The sequence below is a fragment of the Nannospalax galili genome, unplaced genomic scaffold, assembly GCF_000622305.1.
Source record: "Nannospalax galili isolate Female #2095 unplaced genomic scaffold, S.galili_v1.0 scaffold513, whole genome shotgun sequence".
Lineage (NCBI taxonomy): Eukaryota > Metazoa > Chordata > Mammalia > Rodentia > Spalacidae > Nannospalax > Nannospalax galili.
The window spans coordinates 3,407,685-3,423,175 of record NW_008334861.1 but is presented as its reverse complement, the minus strand read 5'-3'; positions in this window follow the sequence as shown (position 1 = coordinate 3,423,175).

Genomic DNA, 15,491 nt, shown 5'->3' with positions numbered 1-15,491 from the left:
AATTTCTCCAGCGGTGTCCTTCACTTTTCCCCCTACTTTTCAGGTCCCTGTTCCGGGTGCCACTTGCCGGTGCCAGCCAGCCAAGACGCACAGTACCTGAAAGGGGGAGTGAGGATTGAAAGAAAAAACAAGAGACAGAAAAGATCCTTGGGAGGACTGTCAGTAGAGACTGCAGCCCCGGTTTATTTTAGCTCCGCCTTTTTATACAGTACTGCATCAGCATAGCCACCGTTTGCTTAGCTCAATTAGTTGCAACAGCTGTTTTTCCCACCTGTATCTGAGGGTCAAGGAGCGGTCAAATACTTGTTGTGAACTCCACCATATAAACACATTCCTCCTGACTTGGCAGATTAGGTACTGGTGTGCAAAACACAAACTCTAAACAAGCCTGCCACGGCTCAATGTACATAATGGATTAATAGCTCCCAACAGTCTGGCATACATGAGACCCTGTATCAAAATAAAAATCATGTTGTATGTAAGACTTTTGTCACACACACACGATATTAGTTCCCTGTCCAATACATTGTGGGAGATAGGCTTGAGCCTAGTATGAAAGTCTTATTGACAGCCATACAGCAGGCCTGAGGCAACGACCTGACCACTGGAGCCACAAGAAACACCTTGTGACATTTGCTCCCATTGGCAGACCATGAGACTGATGCCCAGAGCTCGGCACCCCCTAATCACCACCCTTGGAATTCCAAATTGTAACACTTAGATATTGCAAAGTCAGGGTCATGTGGTTTCCAGGAATCCAGGCTCTGTAATCTGAAACCCATTATGCTAATGAGGCATCCTGCCCGCTATTCTGTAATAGGACATTAAGTCTGTTATGCTAATAGGACACTAAACCTGTTATGCTAATAAGGTATCCTACTTGCTGTGCTGTGATTGGACCACTACCCCTATATAAGCTTGTGCCTTCCTGCAATAAAGCAGATCTGTGTCACTGAACCTGGTCTCTCCTGTGTCTGAATGCGGCTTCGCTGACAGTCTCCTCACCAGCCCTGGGGTCCGGGACCAGGCAGGAAGCAGCACAGGGCAAGCAGAAGAGCAGCCTCAGCCCAGGGCAGGGTAGAAAGAAGAGCAGCCTCAGCCCAGGGTGAGCAGAGGAGCAGCCTTGACACCCATGAGAATGAAGGAGTGGCACCCATGAGAACAGAGGAGTGGCCTCCACTGGTGGTGACTGCAATACATGTTTGTAAATCTCCCATCCTAAAACATGCCTCTCGTTCTCTTCCCATTCTCTTGTGTCCTTTGATGCATTAAATGTTTTAATGAAAAAAAATCATGTTGTACACTGTAAATATATTCAATTACTGACAATACCAATATCCATCTGCCTGGTATGGTGGTGCATACTTGGTACAAGTCCCAGCACGTGGGAGTCTTGAAGCAGGAGGATTGTGAGTTCTAGGCCAGCCTGGGCTACATAGTGAGACCCTATCTCAAAATACCAAAGAAAAGTTTTATCATGTTAACTATTTGTGATTTTACAGTTCAAAAGCATTTATTATATTGACACTACTGTGGGACCATTGCTGCCATCCATTTCTAGAACTCTTTTATTTCCCCCAGTTGAAACTTGTACCCATTAAATAAATCTCCATTTCCTCTGCCCTAGCCCCTGACAACCACTATTTTACTTTCTATGAATTTGGCTACTTTAAGGACCTCCTGCAAGTACAATCATGCCACATCTGTTTTGGGGATAGCCTCATTTCCCTGGATATCATGGCCTCAGGGATTATCCACATTGCAGCGCATGCCAGACTTTCTCCACCTTTTATCATCATCATTGAGAGAGAGAGACAGAGACAGAGAGACAAAGAGAGAGACAAAGACAGAGAGACAGAGAGAGAGACAGAGACAGAGAGACAGAGAGAGAGACAGAGACAGAGACAGAGACAGAATGGTTCAAGTGCAGGTGTGCATGTGCCTAGTGAGCTAAGGACAATTTTGGGTAGTCAATTATTTCCCTGTACGTGGTTGAGGCATGGTCTCTCTTGTTCTGTTGCCTGTGAACTTCCAGACTATTTTCCTGTCCCCACAGCCCATCTCACCATACTGGTGGCTAGGACTGTTATACCTGTCTCATATGGTATTCTATTTTTAAGTTTAAAAAAAATTTTTTTGGTCTTTTTGAGACAGGGTCTCCCTGTAGCCCCAGCTGGCCTGGAACTTACTATGTAGACCAGGCTGGCCTCGAACTCACAGAGATCCACCTGTCTCTGCCTCCCAAGTGCTGGGATTAAAGGTGTGTGCCACCACACCTGGCTAAATTTTTTATATATATGAATGTTTTGCCTGCATGTGTGTAAGCACCATATGCATGCAATGCCCACAGAGGTCAGAAGAGGGCATCAGATCCCACCAGCAGTGTGTAAGCGTTCACCTTTCCCCACATTCTCACCAGCATTTGTTATCCTTTGTTTTCTTGATGACAGCCATTCTGGACTGGGATGAGATAGAATTTCACAGATTTATAATTTCATGACATTGTCAGAAGGTGCTGAAAACTAGGCAGTGGAACTTGGTTGGAGGCAGTGGTCACTGGGGCATGCCTTTGACGGATATATCTTAGCCCCATTCTGGACTGGGATGAGATAGAATTTCACAGATTTATAATTTCATGACATTGTCAGAAGGTGCTGAAAACTAGGCAGTGGAACTTGGTTGGAGGCAGTGGTCACTGGGGCATGCCTTTGCCAGATATATCTTAGCCCCAGCCTCTTCCTCTGTCTGTTCTTGCAGACAGGTTGCAAGCAGCCTCCTTACACACTCCCACTGATGTGATGTTCTTCTTCTCAAGGGCTTATACAGACATGGATGGAAGCCATTGAAATAGTGAGTAAAATAAATCATTCCTTTGTCTTTTTTCCCACATCTTTTGTCAGACAAAAAACTGAATAACACAGTGACTAAATGCTTGTATGAATGAGCTATACAAAAATTTTGTTTTAGTCCTGCTTTCAACTCATTCACTTTGTATCTGGAAGTAGAATGTCTTAGGTACCACTGGCATCTACTGAGGTCATGTTTTGCTCCTTTAAGACATTTATATTGTTGTTTATAATTATGTATATTCTAGCTGAATCACCTCTGCATTCTTTATAACATTTTTTATTTATTGATTTGTGTGTGTGTGTGCATGCACACATGTGTCACATGTAGAGATCAGAGGACAACTTGTGGAAATCAGTTCTCTTTCCACCATATGAGTCCCAGGGATCAAACTCAGGTTGTTAGGCTTGGCAGCAAGTGCTTTTACCTGCTGAGCCATCTCTCCAGCCCTGTTTTTGTTTGTTATTGTTTGAGTTTGGTTTTTATTTTTATATTATTTTATTTTTATCTGTATGAGTATTTATCTGTATTTTTGTTTTCTCTGCATGTATGTAAGTGCACCACATATTTGTAGTGCCCCCAGAGGCCAGAAGAGGGCATTGGATCCCCTGGAACTAGAGTTCCAGTTTGTTAGCCTCCATGTGGGCACTGGGAACTGAACCCAGGTCCTCTGTGGGAGCAGCCAGGAGTCTTAACCACTTACTCATCTCTCTAGCCCCTCTGTTTTTAGTTTTTATTTTATATGTATGAGTGTATTACCTGCATATGTATAAGTGCACCCCTGCCATGCAATGCCAGCAGAGATCAGAACAGGGCATTGGATCCCCTGGAATTAGAGTTACAGATGGCTGTTGGCTGTGGGTGCTGGAATTCAAACCCGGGTCCTCTGCAAGAACAGTCAATGCCAGTAATCAAGATCAGCCTTAAATTCCTGATCCTCCTCCCTCCATCTCCCATGTGCTGGAATTAATTACAGGTGTGTGCCACCACAACCAGGGCCTCATAACCACTGAGCTCTACCCCAGCTTTGTTTTTATTAGACAGGCTCTTACTAGCTCTTACTATGTAGCCCTATCTGGCCTAGAACTCTCTGTAAAACAGGCTGACCTCAAACTCACAAGGCTCTGCCTGCCTGATCAAAGGTGTGCTCCATCAAGCTTGGCTTGCCTAGCTTTACCAAAAAAAAAAAAAAAAAACTTTAGCAGGGCGTGGTGACACACACCTTTAATCCCAGCACTTGGGAGGCAGAGGCAGCCAGATCTCTGTGAGTTCAAGGCCAGCCTCATCTACATAGTGAGTTCTAGGGCAGCTAAACTTTTTGAGACAGGGTCTCACTAAATTGTTCAGTCAGGTTTTGAACTCAAGGTATACTCTGGACTGACCTTGAACCTGTGACCTTCCTGCTTCATATTCCCAAATAGATGAGATTATAGGCCTGTGCCACAAGGCCAGGCTTTACTTCTTTAAAGACTGGAAATAATTCATTTGAAAATTTACTTGGCCTGAGACTGCAGTAGGGAGGATGGCCTGACTTTTACTACTGTCTTCGTTGCTCAGATGTTGCCTCATTATGGTAACAGATGTATTTCTTAAATCCTGATGTCATCCAGGCACCAGGGAGGCAGAGGCAAGTGGATCTCTGGGAGATGGAGACGAAAACTAAAATCATCATCATCATCATCATCATCATCATCATCATCCTGAAGTTCATGGTGGTATGTCCTTGAAAGTCAGTCCTTTGCTCCTTCTTTGCTTCCTGTCCATCATACATGAGCAGCTGTATCCTCCTCACACCCACCACCAAGGTGTTCCACCTCACCATGGTCCCAGAATCAATAAACCTGAGGACTATGGACCGAAATCACTAGTTCTCACCACTATGTAAAAATAACTAACACAAGCTAGGAACCAGAAACAAACCAAATAGCCAGCAACAGATTAATGGACACCAGATAAGGCAGTGAACGGAAGCCAGGTGCACACCAATAATCCCAATCCGCAGGAAGATTGCTATGTAGGCCAGCCTGGTCTATATAGCAAGTTCCAGGCCAGCCAGGGCTACAGAGTGAGCCCCTGTCTCAAACAAACAAAAACAACAAAACCCTCAGGTGACTGGATAAGCAAAATTGTGAACCAATTTTGGTGCACAAACACAGACATATAAAAGAGCAAACATGGGGCTGGAGAGATGGCTCAGCAGTTAAGAGCACTGACTGCTCTTGCAGAGGACCCAGGTTCGATTCCTAGCATCCACATAGTGGCTAACAACTGTCTGTAACTCCAGGTCCAGGGGATATGACACCTTCTGACCTCTGAGGACACTGCACGACATGGATGCACTTACTCACATGCAGGCAATACACGCCTACACATAAAATAAAAATAATAAAGTCCGGGCATGGTGGCACACGCCTTTAGTCCCAGCACTCAGGAGACAGAGGCAGGTGGATCTCTGTGAGTTCAAGGCCAGCCTGGTCTACATAGTGAGTTCCAGGACAGCTGGGGCTACAGGGAGACCCTGTCTCAAAAAGACCAAAATAAATAAATAAAATATTTTTAAAAAGAACAAATGGGCTGAATGGCAAAACAAGACACTGAATGAGTGACAGCAGACATGAGAGATGTATGATGTATGCTACTGTTTCTCTGAAGTTCTAGAACATGTGATGGTAATGTGCAATGAAAGATCATTTAAGAAAGATCATTCTAGCACTCACCTTTGGGGTTGGTTTGCTACAGCTACTACTGGGCATATATGACAAATTCAAGTTGTATACTTAATATGCGAATGGTGTACTAGACTAGACTATGTTATAGAAGAATAAAAAAATTAGTGTGTGTCTAAAGATACAGTTTTCACTGAAGGACCTTTTACTGCTCCCATCTATTTTTTGAGATTAATTTATTTCTATTTTTTTATGTGTGAGTGTTTTACCTGCATTGCATGTATGTGTACCACATGTGTGCGGTGCCCATGGGGGCCAGAAGAGGGTGTTGGGTCCCCTGGAACAGGAATTACAGACAGTTATGAGATGAGCTGCCATGTGGATGCTGGGAATTAAATCCAGGTCCTCTGCAAGAGCAGCCAGTGCTTTTAACCACTGAGCCCTCTCTCCAGCCCCATCACCTATTTTTCATGTAGGTATTTTATTAATGTACTTCTGAATTTGTTTATTTGGTTGATTGTTTGTGGTACTGGGGATGAACTTAGGGCCCTAGGCATGTCAGGTAAGTGCTCTACCACTGAGCCCCAGCCCTAGCCCCTAAGTATATTTAAATTCTGATGCTTTCATTTTCATTTGCAATGCATAGAGAATGCACTGCAGACTCTAGCTGAGGGATGCTGAGTCCTGACCATATGCTGTCTGGTATCTCCTTCAGGAGGGAGGATGGCCTTGAGCTCCAGATCCTCCTGCCTCCACTTCCCAAGTGCTGGGGTCACAAGTGTGTGGCACCACACCCAGCAGTCACAGAGGATGTTCTCTGGTTGCTTTGTGGCTCAGATGCTGCCTGTGTGTGTGGCTATAACCCATGAATGTAAGACGTGAACTGCATCTGCTATCAGTCCCAGGCTGGATGTGCTGTCTCTTCACAAAGCAGTGGTCAGCTTCTCCAGAATGCCTTTGAGGGAAGCCTGTAGGTAGACTCCTCCACCTATGAGGCTAGATTTGTCTGTTTCTTCTTGGAGACCTATCAGGTTTTGAGCTATTTTGAGCTTATTTTAATATTATTACTAAGATGTGTTTGTTTTGTCTCACAGTCTATTCTATCTGATGTTAATATAGATAGCTGAGCCAGCTTTCTTTCTTTGGTTAGCTGTTGCGTAGCATATTTTTTTTCTCATTATTTAATTTGAGATAGCATCTCATGTATTCCAAACTGGCCTTAAAACTATGATGTAGTAAGGATGACCTTGTACTTCTAATCCTCTTGTCTCCACCTCTGCAGAGTGGGGGGAGTCACAATCATGAGCCCCCATACCCAGATTTCTCTTGAAATTATTTTTCTCAGTAATTTTTTTTGTCTTTTTGAGACACGGTCTCCCTGTAGCCCCAGCTGTCCTGGAACTCACTATGTAGACCAGGCTGGCCTTGAACTCACAGGGGTCCACCTGCCTCTGCCTCCCGAGTGCTGGGATTAAAGGCGTGTGCCACCACGCCTGGCTTCAGTAACTTTTTATCACAGTAATGAAACATTTTATATTATATATGCATTTCATTTTGAAAATATAAGTTTAGGGCTTAGAAGTAGAGCAATCACCTAGCATTCATGAGGCACTAGGTTCTGTTTCCAGTCCCCCCCCCCAAAAAAATGGATTTTCAAAATGAAATTCAGATTCAAAGATATTGCATCAAGAGTTCTTTGGAATACAGTGACAAGAGTGACAGAGGGTAGCCCAGAGCCCCATGGTGAACCTCACCCTGGCCACTTCCTACCTATATGAAGTTTCTCTAAACTTATTTTCTTTGATAGTAAGGCCTCAATAACTATGCATCACTGCCATTTTGACCTGAGTCCCCTCACCTGTCATACAGCTATAAGAGTAGAGAGGCCCCTCTCCTGATGAGAGGCAGTAGTGGGACAGTGCCTTAGTGAGCACTTCTGGGTTCTCCCCTTCCACCACATAGGTCCCAAGGAGGAAATCCAGGTCATCAGGCTTGCTTGCAGAAAGTACCTTTACCCACTGAGCCATGTCACCAGCTCTTTCTTTTTTTTTTCAGACAGGGTCTCACTATGTAGCCCTATGGAACTTACTATGTAGACCAGGCTGGCCTCAAATTCACAGAGAGCCACCTGCCCCTGCCTCCCAAGTGCTTGAATTAAAGGCATGTACCACCATGCCCAGCTTACCACCCTTAATCTCAATTTTTTTAAAAAAATTATTATTTTTATTTTATATGTATGTGTGTATTGTCTGGATATAGGTAAGTGCATCCATGTCGTGCAATGCCCTCGGAGGTCAGAAGAGGCTGTCGGATCCTCTGGGACTGGAGTTAGGACAGTTGTTAGCTGCCATGTGGGCACTGGGATTTGAACCTGGGTCTACAAGAACAACCAGTGTTTTTAACCACTGAGCCATCTCTCCAGTCCCGTTAATCTCAATTTTTAAAAAAAATATAGTTAATGGCAACTAAGGGTGTTAACTCAGTGGCAGAATGCATGCTTAGTATTCATAAGGCTCTGAGTTTAATATCCAGTGCTGTGGCTAGATGTGCATAGCACAAACTTACTATCCTAACCATTGTAAGTATGCATACAGTTTGCTGACATTAATTACATTCGGAGTACTGTACAACTATTAAGACCATTGAGACAGCTTTTTTAAAATTTTTATTTTATTATTATTTTTTATGTGTATGAGTGTTATGCCTGCATGTGTAAATGCACCTGTGTCATGCAGTGCCCTTGGAGGACAGAAGAGGATGTTGGATCCCCTGGAACTGGAGTTAGGCACCATGTGGGTGCTGGTTTTCAAACCTAGGTCTTCTGCAAGAACAGCCATTGCTCTTAACCACTGAGCCATATATCCAGCCCCTGGAGAGCTTTTTTTAAAAAATCTTTGTTTTCTTTTTTAGTTTTTTGAACAAGGTCTTACTCTGTAACCCAGACTGGCCTCAAACTCACACACTGTGTAGTCCAGACTGGTCTTAAAATCATGGCGAGCCTCCTACCTCAGTCTCCTAAGCGCTGGGATCGCAGGTGTGACTCAGCATGCCCAGATTGAGGAAAACTGAAACTCTGTGCCCATGAAGCACTAACTCCCTCCTCCCCTCCTAGCCTTTGCCACCCATCGCTCTGCATGTTTCAATCTGACCACTCTAGGGACCCCTAGAAGTGGAATCAGAACAGTACTTGTCCTTTCGTGCCCGGAATATTTCACTGAATATGATGTCCTTAAGGGTCATCCAGATTGTAGCACAGGTGAGAATTCCTACCCTTAAAAGGAGGGAGAAGAAGTCTTTCAGGGATCTTCCCAGAAGTGGGATTGCTGCATGTATTTTTAATTTTTTGAGGCAACTTTGATTTAAAGTTGGAAAGGCAAACAAGAACAAAAGGGAATTTGAGGTCAGCCCCACCAGATCAGCAGATGTTAAATCCTGTAACCACACCAGGATGAGAAACTTGGGGGCAATGTCTTCAGTAAGTGCTTTGGCAAGGGACTTGCATCTTCTGGTCAAACTGAAGTGCTCTCACCATCAAGCACCCAGAGGCAGGCATGGGAGGGGGGCCCAGGGGGGGCCACTTGAACAGCAGTGGCAAATAAAGAGCTGCCTCATGGCCACAGGAAGCTAGAGAGCACACATAAGAGGTACAGACATGGTGGACACCAATCACCTGTATTACAGGTGGGAACGGTCATGCTGGAGAGACGGTGGCTTCCTGTGGGTTGGGAAGGCCTACGGAATCTGCTAAAGCTCATGTCTTTCTTTATTGTGGTTCTTTTTTTTTGAGACAGGATCTCCTTGTAGCCCCAGCTGGCCCGGAATTTGCTATGTAGACCAGGCTGGCCTCTATCTCAGAGATCCACCTGCTTTTGCCTCCCGAGTGCTAGGATTAAAGGCATGTGCCACTGCACCCAACTCTATTTTTTAAATTTATTTATTTATTTATTTTTATTTATTTTGTCTTTTTTGAGACAGGGTCTCCCTGTAGCCCTAGCTGGCCTGGAACTTGTTATGTAGACCAGGCTGGCCTCAAACTCACAGAGATTCACCTGACTCTGCCTCACAAATGCTGGGATTAAGGTGTGCATCACCATGCCTGGCATTTTTATTTTTTTCAAAGAGGGTCTCACTCCTCCTGTACTGGCCTCAAACTCCTATCCATCTCCAGAGTTCTGGGATTACAGGTGTATGCCACCATTCCTGGTTTATTTGATGCTGGGGATAGAACCCAGGGCTTCATGCATATAGATTTCTGTCTTTTTATTTATGTGTATGAGTGTATTGCCTGCATGCATCTAAGTGCACCCATGTAGTGTAATGCCTGTGGCAGTCAGAACAGGGCGTCAGATCCCCTGGACCTGGAGTTACGAACGGTTGTTAGCTGCCATGTGGGTGCTGGGAATCGAACCCTGGTTTTCTGCAAGAGCAGTCAGTACTCTTAACCCCTGAGCCATCTCTCCAGTGCCAGATTTGTGTCTTTTAAGGAAAGGGACCTGAGCTGCCCAAGATGGTGGCACTGCAGACACCCTGGCTGAAGCCCTGCTGGAAGTCAGGCAAGGCACAAAAAGAAGAGGCAGAAATAAGACCTGAAGTCAGCATTCTGGAGAGAAACAGCAAAGATCAAAGCAGAAGTAGGCAGTGGAAGAAAGGACCAGAAAAATACAAAAAGATTAGAAAGACTAGGCCACCACAGTCACCAGACCCCAGTGATTCTCGAGACCCACAGAGGCCCAGTCCTGGTAACAAGATGGCCTCGATCCTGCCTGCCACTGGGTCACCTAGCAGAAACACAGCACCTAGAATGAAGGCTCCTTGCCAACACTGAACACAAGGGTTTAAAAATAGACCAAGGCTGAGGACACCTGGACTGAAACTTGCGGTGGCAGGAGAGAAGTGCTTCCCAAACTCATGACTATTTAGGGACTTGCTTGAGGGCAGAAGAGTTTCTACTACTGGAGACCTTCAAAGGGAGGGCAAGGCCATACTTGGTTGATGTGTCTGACTTCCTCCCTTGTTCTCCAGGCTGTAATGAAGCATGTACCCATGGCCTGGCATTTCCTTTTCTCTGTGAAACAAGATCTCAAGATGACAGTGACACTGACTTATCTATACAAACAAAGTTGACCTTTAAGAATGATTTTGGGGAGCTGGAGAGATGGCACAGTGGTTAAGAACACTGGCTATTCTTGCAGAGGACCTGGGTTTGAACCCAGCACCCACATGATGGCTAACAATGGTCTATAACTCCAGTTCCAGGGGATCCGACGCCCTTTTCTGACCTCTGTGGGCATTTACAACACGGGTAGCACTTACACACATACAGGCATAACATCCATACACATAAAATAAAAATAAATAAGTAAAATTTTTTAAAAGAATGATTTTGGAGTAATTGTTGTTTGAGAATAATTGTTTAGGTGCTGGAATGAAGATGCCCAGTGCCTTTTTAACTATAGCTTTTGGGTTTCTAGCCTTGCTTAAATATTTTTCTGGATGGCTAGGTGGTACTTGTCTAAACCACAGCTAGCTTTGTTAAATCAACATGTACGCTAGCTGCTTTAGACTTTTTTTTTGTCTTTTTGTTGGTTGTTTTCTGACAGGGTCTCTCTAGCCACAGCCCACATGGAAGTCACAATGTGAACTGGGGTGGCCTCGATCTCATAGAGATCCACCTGCCTCTGCCTCCTGAGGGCTGGGATTAAAGGCACACACTTTAGACTTTTTGTCATAAATATGAAGTGTAATATTATTGTTGGGGATGGGGATAGAGTGCTCTGTAGTGTATGCTCACCATGCAGGAGGCCATGACACAGTAAATCTTCAACCACTTTATTTTAAGATTCCCACAGCTGGGTGTGGTAACAGACTCCTATAATCCCAGCACTTATGAGGCTGAGGCAGAAAGATCAGTCCTTCAAGGCCTACAAGTACTTTGGAGGGAGTTCCAGGCCAGCCTGGGGAACTTTGTGAGACCTTATTTCAAACACAAACAACAAACAAAAAAATGAACCACAAAACCAAATGCCAAGCAATAGATGAAGAAAATACACTTTGTCACCTGTATAAGAGAGGAAGACTTAATGGCTATAATATAAAAAGAGCTCCTGGGGCTCGGGCCATAGCTCAGTTGGTAGGAAGATGATGGGATAGGGACCAAGCCTAAGGTACTTACCTAGTGTGTATGGAGCCCTGGGTTCCCTCACCAACATCAAATACATGAGATGTGTTGGTTCATGCCTACAATCCCAATGCCAACATACAAGAGGTAGAGGCAGAAAGATCAGAACTGCAATGTCATCCTCAGTTACACAATGAGTTCTAGGCCAGCCTTGGCTACGTAAGACCCCACCTCAAAACAAAGGGCTGAAGTGATGGCTCAGCAGTTCAGAGACTAGCTGCTATTTCAGAGGAGTTTGGTTCCCAGCACCCACATGGCAGCTAACAACCATCAGTAACTCCATTTCCAGGGGATCCCAACACCTTCTTCTGGCCTCTGCAGGCATTGCTCACATGCATGTGATGTACTTACATAAGCGTATATAAAACACTCATACACATAAAATAAAAATAAATTTGTTTTGGTCTTTTTGAGACAGGGTCTCCCTGTAGCCTGGAATTTGCTACATAGCCCAGGCTAGCCTTGAACTCACAGAGACCTGCCTGCCTCTGCCTCCCAAGTGCTGGGATTAAAGGCATATGCCACCATGCCTGGCTTCTTTTTTTTTGAAAAATAAATAATTTTTTTTTGTCTTTTTGAAACAGGGTCTCCTTGTAGCCCCAGCTGTCCTGGAACTCACTATGTAGACCAGGCTGGCCTCAAACTCATAATGATCCGCCTGCCTCTGCCTCCTCTCAAGTGCTGGGATCAAAGGCATGAGCCACCATGCCTGGCATAAATAAATTTTTTAAAAAGACAAGAAGAAATCACTCTGCTGGGTGTGATGGCACACACCTTTAATCCCAGCACTCAAGAGGCAGAGGCAGGGGGATCTCTGTGAGACTGAGACCTGTCTGGTCTGCTTTAGGCCAGCTGGGGCAACAGGGAGAACCTGTCTCAAAGGAAGGAAGAAAGGAAGGGAGGGAGGGAGGGAAGGAAGGAAGGAGAAAGTAAAGTAAAGAAAGTAAAGAAAGAAAGAAAGAAAGAGAGAGAGAGAAGGGCTTCTGTAAATTGATAACAGAAAAAAGTCTCTCAAATGAAGACAGGATTAAAAAAAAACACTTTACAGAAAAATAAAAACTCAGGCCAAATGCACATGCACCAGTGTGTCTGCATGTGTGGGTTGGGGAGGATGGGGGCTAAGTTAAAGTCACAATCAAAACTTCCGCCATGAGATTGGCACAATGTGAAAATAGTTCCAACTCTTTGCCGGTGTGTGAGAGTCAGGGGCAGTGCCTGAAGTTGCTAGTAGATATGTGAATCTGTCACTGGGAAAAGTGATAGAGGGATTAGAAGTACAATTATTCTTCCATACACAATCTGCCCTCTTCCACCCATAGAAATGGCACTACCGGATGCAGAGCTGCCAGCACCTAGTGAGGACCATCAAGTATTACTAAGGTAATCTGAGACTGGAGACACAATTGCAACAGAATGTGGATCCTCTGAATGCTCCGTAAGATTGCATGCGTTCCTATCTGGTTGTGTACAATGTTCTTAAAGGGGCCACCAGAATCCCAATAGTCCTTGCAGGTGGTTGTGGGTGATGTTTACACTCTTTCCTGTACTTTCCTACATTGCTCATTCCCCTGCCCTGTGAATCCGTATCACCAACATAATTAGAACAGAAACAATAAAGCTGTTTATTTTTCTTTCTGGAGACAGGATCTTGCTATGTGACCTGGGCTGGTCTCAAATTCTGGATCCTCCAGCCTCAGCCTCAGCCTCCTGAGTGCCCGGATCATAGTCACCTGTGCTACCATGACCAGCCAAGAAGACAGTCTTTCTCATGGGGAAAAACTACTCAGCTATAGTACCTAAAAGCACTTTTCCGGGGAGAGATATTTGGATTCCAAGGCAGACACCTGGCCTTCTGAGCCTCTGGGTTGTGAGTTTTCAGCCGAGTGAAAGCTCTTCAGTTTCAGTTTCTTATTCTGTGAAGTGAGAGACTTGGTGCAGATGGTTTCTGAGATCCTCCCCCAACCCCCTACCAGCTTAGGAACTTCTAAAACCATTAGGGCTAAGATGGGAGAGGTCCCATCTGGCAACCATTGTCTCCCCAGCTGTGCAGGGGGCACACAGCATTGACACTGAGAACAGCAATCACAAGGGCCCAGCAGCAGTCAGCTCCTTTGAGCAAAGCTGAGCCCCATACTGGGGCTTGGACAGGCCCAGGGAGGCCCAGCCATAGGCCTTCTTTCTCTAGCATCTCTGTGGTGGCTGAGACTTCTGGTCCCAGGCCAAGGCTAACTAAGGCACTGTGAGGTCCCAGTTCCAGCAGCTGGGACAGGTCTGCCTGCTCAGAAGGAATACCAGAAAGCTGCATGACTAAACCTGGCCATGCCTGGAGAAACACCAAAGACAGGCAGAAAGAGACAGGTTTTTGACTTGGTCCACCAGGCCTTCTGCTCAGCCTGCACAGGCTCTAGAGCTTCTGGCTTTGGTGCTGGCTTTAGCCAAAGAAAACCACAGGAGAGCTAAATTGGAATTTCAGGTGGGCACTGGAAAATTTTCCAATATGGCATGTCTTATGCAATGTTTGAGACATGTGTTGAAACATTATTCATTGAGCATGCATATAATCTGGCAAACAGAGAGAGAAGGGTTGATTACCCTAGGGCTTCTGACTCTCCCCTCTTTTCCCAGCCACCCCTCCCCAATCAGGATCCCAGAGTAGTTAAGGCCCCATGTAGTTCCCTTGTATGTGTGCCCCCCACCAGTAGTTCTCCATGAAACTGTCCTGAGTCACCAGAATCTGAGCATGCCACCTGTTTCCATTGCCTGACACAGGAGTTACTGCATACATATTCATAGAAATGAAAAGCAAATAAATACTGGTGCTTGCAGTTCAAAGGTGTGGAATGAACAAGGCCCCACAGTTCTCTGCAGGTCTACCCTGTCAATGACAGCTACTGACAGTAGGTTCCTGGATCCAACATGAAAAGCTCAATCCACAAAAACTTAGGTTCCCATGCCCCAGTGCCACCTACTGTCTCTCAGCCACCAAGGAGGCTCACCTTCCCCCTCCCCAGGCTCTGAGATAAGGGTAGCCTCCTGAGGGTACCACAGATTTCTTCCTTTTCTAGGGCACAGCTTTTAAAACTGTAGGTCACCAGCACTTGGGAGGCAGAGGCAGGCAGATCTCTGTGAGTTCAAGGCCAGCTGGTCTACATTACATAGTGAGTTAGTGAGTTGCAGACCAGCTGGGGCTACAGGGAGACCCTGTCTCAAAAAAAAAAAAAAAGGACAAAAAAATTTAAAAAAGAAACTGTAGGTCACAACCCCATATGGAGTCAACTTACTGCATGTGACAATCTTGAAAATTTTGGCAATGATACAAGGTTTCTCAACATTCAGTGCCTAGGAACAGTGGTATACATCCTTAATCCCAGAACTTGGGATGCAGAGACAGGTGGAAACGTGGATTCCTAGGGCTTGCTGGCCAGCCAGCCTAGCCTAATCAACAAGTCATAGGCCAGTGAGAGACCCTGTCTCAAAAAACAAGGTAAGGGCTGGGAGATGACTCAGCAGGTAAAGACTCTTGCCACCAAGCCTGACAGTCTGAGTTTGATGGCCATGATCCATATGGTAGAGGGAGAGAACTAACTCCAGCAAGTTGTTCCCTGGCCTCTACATGTGTGTCATGGTATGTAGGCAGGGGCATACAGAAATAAACATAATAATGAAAGTAATAATAAAGGTAAATGACTCCTGAGGAATAACACGCAGTTGACCTCTGCTCTCTCTCTCTCTCTCTCTCTCTCTCTCTCTCTCTCTCTCACACACACACACACACACACACACACACACACACACGAAAG